The following is a 6,492-nucleotide window of genomic DNA, read 5'->3' as shown; positions in this document are numbered from 1 at the left end:
ACACATTTGCAAGGAGAAGAAAAAGTATCAGTTATTTGTCTCTAGAAGATGATGTACATATAAGCTGGAGATTTATAGACCGTTGTTGTCATAACCAGCCCCAATTACAACATATCTCTGCTCACCCTAACAGAAACATCWGCCTAAGTACCAGGGCTAGGGATGACCATGGCAATCTGACATTCCAGTGGCTTACAAGGACAACACAGTTACAGCTGCAGATCTGCMGCAAGCAAACAGCTAAACACCCTGATGAATGCTCTACAGCCATTCAAACTACTCAGATGCTTCCCCYGATCCTTAGTAACATGCTAAGATGAATCTTGATCCAAAAGAACTAAGCTTCTCCTCCTTATCTCATAAAATTTGATGGAGTTTGGCTTGTGGGGTTTTGAGGTGATTTCTTTTTAGCAGCTTATCCTGGCAAAACTCACAAGCTAACAAACAGTTCTGAAAGACTTTCCCTATGCCTTATGCCAACACCTGACAGCAGAACTCAAATTCAGAAATACAGAAAARCTCCTTGGGAGAGAGAATCCAAACAGTAAAGCTTGACACTTCTGCAAAGTGTTGCTGCTTGTTCCAGTTGTCCCTCTGCATGGCTTGCTCCTCTTGGCTGCTTTCAGCACAGATTAGTGACCTTCAACCCTGACAAATATGTTGCCCTCATGCTTTTATGATCTCATAATCTCTCTGAAGGTGCCACATTCTGAGATTAAATACACCAGAATCCCAGTGGCAGCATAATACCGATGCAGCTGTGATTAATGCCAATTAAAACGGTAGCAGCATGTGACAGCTGTTACAATTGCTGTTAATTAGCAAGTTTTAAACACTCTCTTATCAGGCTCCCCTTCGAAGTATGCAACTAGAATAGGTCATGAGATCATGATTGCTTAGTCCTTTGAGTGTCTTTCTGCTAGAGAACTACTACGTGAAAGGCTTTGGCAGAAAAGCTTTGCATGATATGTTGATATTTCCCCGGAAAATGGCTCATAAAGAATAAAGGAACTTCGGCTATGGGCGGAATTTGGGCACAGGACACTGCCCAGATGAACTGTTAAACAAATTTGCTTACAGTGCTCCCCATGGCATGTTAAACCTCACCTATAAATATACGAGTGAAACAATCCGAGTGGGTATCTACAATAAAGTTCTGCGAGTATTCAATCAATCAACAGAAGAGAGAAGTTTGTTCTCAAGCCCTCTTTGCCACACCTCACACCGATTTTAGAAACACAGTATCTTCTCCCCTATTGACACCACAGTAAAAGAGCCCCTACTTAGGACTTGTTTCTGTTGCTCTGGGAGGTCTGCCTGAAGCACGAGCAGACAGGCTGGCTGCACTTATCCCAGGAGAATAAACACCACAGGGATGCTGCCAGGCCCAACCATTGATGCTATCACACTGGTAGAACAGTCACTGGCATGCTGGAACCCATGCTGTCCCATAAARCACCATCCCACATGGATTCATGCATCTACAGGGGCCAGGAGTCATGCCCTGCAGACACCTCYCTGGCAGGAGTGAGTAGGACGTGGTCAAAAGGCAGCAGTTAGCCCCCAGGGCAAAGAACAGACCTTGGCACTGGCTCGTACTAATTCTAGTAAAGACAGCAATTAAACACAGCTTTAACTAGATTGCTTGAGCAGGTAGTCTGGCTCCAGAACAAGGTGGGCACCTCATAGTCCCCAACAAACCTGCCCTATCCATACAGKGAATACTTTTCACTCTMATTCTTACCTAAATTAGTATCTCAYCCTTTGTTCACCAGTTAAGCACCATAATACACATCCCATGGGATGCAGGAATGGCAGTCCAGTGTTGGATGTCAGTGCAGAGCAGAACTGCCACTCACACCCCCAGAACAATGAATTCACTACAAATCTTCTTAAATAAAGAAAGAGGATGAAGCTCAAAGCTGTTTTGTGCAATGGCTCAATGCTGCAGGGATCTTCTGAAGGTCTAGAGATGACCAAGAGTGTTTGACATCTCATTGGGTCAGGCAGCTGTGGCCCAAAACACAGCTGCTTTCTCAGGCATGCAGCCACTTGGTGCATATTCCTGGTACTCAGATGACTTCCAAGGGCACTTGCTTCAACAACAGCATGGTCTCCTCTGTTAATAACACCAAAGAAACCACCACTCACTGTCTGAGTAGTCATACTGTGACTAGGAAATCATGTTTCGTATTTCAAAGGCAACTTAGAAATTACAGTATGGAGCGCTTGACATCGTAAGAGATCTATACATCATGTTGACACATATAAACAAAAAAATGAGACCATACTGCGTAATGTCAAGCAGCTTTTTTACCTTGCTTTAAAAGAGACAACCTTTAAAATGTAAAGGCATACTTTATTTAGGTCTGGATGGGTCATTTTTCTCTTCCTGGGTTGTTTTTTCTTTTCCTGACAGCAGATATTCTCTTCTTCTGTCACAAAAAAGAGTTTTATCTCAAGCAGCTCCTAAACACTTTCATTATCTTTATAAGAAAATACAATCAATTCTGAAAGTTTAGTCGCTTTTGTTAGCTTTTAATAGAAATATGGAACTCTTTCAGCATCTGCTTTACTTTCCATGAAGTAAGAGTGCACAGGGCTCTCTGTAACCCTCCTTACCAAGAGATTTGCACCAGCAGCACAGGGAGAGGCAGGTACATTATTTTGTGATTAAGAACTAGCAGGTTTGCTCACCATTTATTTCAACCATCCTATTAGAGCAGCTAAGACATCTGCCTAACATTTCCTTTTACTCTGGTTCATGTGAGCTAAATAACACATAAGCTAAAAAAATGGGCTTTCAGCAGCTTTTAATAGCAAGGAAAAATAAACTCCTGCAGTATTATAGATGGACAGTCTCTGTCTTGGCTTTATTACCTTATGTTATTTTAAAAAAATTAGTGGCTTTGCACTGACAAAACCCATGCAAAAGAATAATGTGTTGAGCTCATTTTGTCCAATTTGTGCAGTAAAGTTTTAGTTAATGAACTTTCACTTAAAATGCTAGGACTCTGTGTCACCATAAACCATGGATTGTACTGAAAATAAATTAAGATTACTTTTAAGTGAACATTTACATTTATTTATAATACTATTTAATAGTTATGCAGTAGGTAACTTTGGGGAATATATTACTCTCCTCTACTTATAAGAAATCTCCTTTGTACAAATTACTCTTTCTTCAAATGGCACAGTTAGGAAAAGAAATATCCTGCAGTTACAAAAAAAAAATCTAATAAAGTAATTCTTTCAGACATTATTTCTGAGTCACAGATCTATTGCTCCTGCAGAGATGGGGGCATGGTCCCAAGAAAGGCTCGCCACTTCATCACAAATGCCCCATTTAGTGGAAGATAGTTGTGATATTTCCCCTCAGTAGGCACATGACTAGCATGACAGATAAGCCATGCTCCTCAAAAGACTTCCCAAGGAGTTTCACGTTCATCTCTCCAGCTTCTCATCCAAWGGCAATTTAGAAGRTGCCTCTTGCAGAAATATTTGTCCRGGCAGCCCRTCCAGACRGCATTTAGCAGACCCCTCTTTRTTTCCAATAAACATCTCAAAAACCTTTACTAGTCCACTGGAGGTACAGGGATTGACTCACTCCCATTACATCCAGTGAGGTGACTGTGACCCCCTCCACTGTGCTACAGCCCGTGGCCTAGGATCTCCTGCTGAGATCAGACTGCTGAAGAGCAAACAAGGGCTGTTTGTGGGCACACACCTGGTTCTGGAGTCCACATGCAAGGTCCTTTACCCTACTGCAAAGCCAAGGGGTGCAGAGAAGGGTGCAAGTGGTGCAGGAGGGGCTGTGCACAAAGTCTAGGGTATGCAGCAGGAGCAGCTACTTGTCTCCTGCATCCTCTCCCTGCAGGGCCTGGGACTTACACGGGGAAACGGGAGAGTATGGGAAAGGGAGAGGGTAAGTATCATAGAGCAGACGAGGTGGCACAGGGGATTGGGCAGAGTCGGGGATAGGCAGCCCATGGTGCCGCTGGCGGTGGCAGTGTCCGGAGGGGGCTCGGTGCCCCTTTCCCTCTTTCTCCGCCCTGCCACACCAACTCCCCGCCCTGGGCTGCAGTTGTGGCCGCGGTCTCTGCATCAGGCAGCCGTGCCCGCGGGGTCCGGGACGGGCAGCGGTCACCGGAGGGACTGCATGGGGACCGCTCTCCTGSCCCGAGAGAGAGATGAGCCAGTGCGCACACGTATGAATGCAGAGCCATAACCACACACATCCGCGCATCTGAAACAGAGGGCGTACGAAACGAACCCGCAGCCAGGTGTCACCTTTGGCCATGCCCATTGCGGGTCCCGCCGTCCCGCAGCTCCGGTGCTCGGCGCTGTGCCGGCGCGGGAGCTCCGGGAGTGAACTATTCTCCTGGGGGTCTCGCTGCTCTATCCCATACCCCAGTGCCTTCCCCCCACAAAAATAAAATATCCAGAAGCAATGACTGTTTCAAAAGAGAAGCCGCGCGAGGCGGAGGGAGCGGTCTGCGGACCGCACGCACAAACCCTGCCCGCTCTGGCTGCGCCGCGCTAATTCCGCAGCACCGGCGACATGAGGATCTCATACCTCCGGACAACTGCGTGAGTCATAAATACACGGCGCAGGGCTGAAAGTCGAGATTGTTTACAGCGACTTTGCCGTGGCTTTCGGCGAGTCAAACCGCCGCCCCCCGCGCAGGGGCCGGGCTGCGCGAAAGTTCCGCACCGCACACCGCACACCACACCGCGCGGCTTCCGCGGGGAACCCGCGGCGGCACCTGCGGCCGGCGAGGGGCGAGGAGGGGGCGGCCTCCCCTCCGCCGCCGGCCGTCGGTCAGTCCGTCAGTCCGTCCGTCCGCGGGAGCGCGGCGAGCGGCGCTGGGGAGGGACGCGGTGTTGGGTTACCCCGGCCTGGCCCCGCCGCCGCCGCGGGGCCAGCGGGTGCCGCGGGGCTGCGCCGGCGGCCGCGCAGCCCACGGTATGTCGGGCCGGTGACTTCAGCCGGGAGATATTTGGAGGCTCCGCGGGGTCCGGTGCAGGGGGCCAGCGTGTGTTTGGGTCTGAAAGCGAATCAGCGGAGGGCGCGTCACTGCCAAAGGGCCCTATAAATCCATCTGCGGCGCCGAGTCGCCCTGGCAAAGCCCCCGCGTCCGCACGTCCGGCTCCGCGCTCACTCCGTCCGCGGGTGCGGCGCCCCCCGCGCCTCGCCCAGCCCCGCGCCCCCACCCAGCCCCGCCGGCGCCCGGGGAGCCGGGCGCGCCCAGGCCCAGCCGGAGCGGGCGCTCCCTACACCGGCCCAGCTTCCCGCCGCGCTCCCGCTTGGATCTAAGCTTTCGCCGCGACGGGACCCCGCTCTGGAGGAGGAAGCCTCACTGCTGCTGCTGCTGCTACCGGCTCTACAAATTCCAGTGCCGGCCTCTGATTCTCACAGCAGGCTGAGGGGGGTGGTTTCATTTTTATTTTTTCAATCGTTTTCCCCTTCCTTCCTCCACTGGGGTGGGGTTTTTTCGTGGTATTGTCTTTTTTTTCTTCTTCTTTTTTTTTTTTTTTTTTTTTTTTTTTTTTTCTCCCCGCGCCGTGGTGTGCGTGTCCGAGTGGTGCGCGGCTCCCGGCAGTGCTGGACCAGCTGGCGTTACAGGAGCGCTGATGTCTTCATCTGACTCCCCGCAGTTGTTGATGGAGTGTCTTTCTCAGATTTCCAGGCAGGGTCCCAAGCGCAGCACCCAGCGCCAGCTCCCGCTGCCAGGCGGCGCTCCCCGCGGCTCGGGCCGCTCCCGCCGCTGCTGAGCGCGGCTCCGGGGCCGGGGAGGGCAGAGACCCCCGCGGCGCGGCTCCTGCCGCGGGCAYAGCACCTGCGGCGGCGGCGGGGGAGGCCGCCGGGGACTGTGCTGGCGGCTCCCCGCTGCCTCCATCCGGACCTGAGACCTTTCACCCCGTCCTCCGTACGCGTCTCCCCCTTCCCCCCTCCTTTGCGCAAAGAGGGTGCCGGCAGTCGGACCCCGACCTGCCTACATGCATCGCCCGTCCGGCAGGTCGACTCCACGGCGTTAATGTCCATCTCGGGTCCGACGAGACCAGCTGAGAGGTGAGGGCGAGGATGGGTGCGCGGAGGGGCGGGCGGGGCGGGCGGGCACTGTCTCCTGGGGACCCCGCAGCCCCCCGAGCACCAAGAGGTGCGAAGGCAGCAGAAAAGCGGAGAAAGCGCACGCCGAGCGGCAGCCGCGCCCTAAGCCCCGCCGCTGGACCGGGACCTCCGCGGTTGCCCCCACCGGGGCTGCGCCTCCCGGGCCGGACAGTKCCCTGTGCCGCCGGCCGGGCCAAGCCGAACCGGGCTGGGGGCAGCTGTTAGCCCAGGGAGGCGTGCAGAGGGCAGCGGGTACGTGCCGTGGCAGACTTCGGGCAGGGCGGCCGGGGAACGAGGAGGAAAGAAAAAAGGACAAGAGAAGGGAAGAGGAGAAGGAAAAGAAAGAGAATCCATGGAAAAGAAAAAAAAAAAAAAAAAAA

At 52.5% G+C, this 6,492-nt stretch overlaps 1 protein-coding gene across 2 annotated transcripts in view; it reads left to right on the top strand.

Annotated features, from left to right (window-relative positions):
• Positions 1–6,007: 6,007 nt before the first annotated feature.
• Positions 6,008–6,492, top strand: part of GDNF (glial cell derived neurotrophic factor) — a 19,161-nt gene continuing 18,676 nt past the window's right edge. For both annotated transcript variants that reach the window (XM_057364690.1, XM_057364691.1), the window contains exon 1: positions 6,008–6,073. The gene's annotated coding sequence lies outside the window, so the exon portion shown is untranslated. The remainder of the gene's footprint in view (positions 6,074–6,492) is intronic.

Source organism: Malurus melanocephalus, unplaced genomic scaffold (assembly GCF_030028575.1).
Source record: "Malurus melanocephalus ecotype Western Australia unplaced genomic scaffold, MMel_1.1 scaffold_41, whole genome shotgun sequence".
Classification (NCBI taxonomy): Eukaryota; Metazoa; Chordata; class Aves; order Passeriformes; family Maluridae; genus Malurus; species Malurus melanocephalus.
Note: the sequence above shows the minus strand (reverse complement) of the source record. Positions and strands in the feature narration are given on the sequence as shown.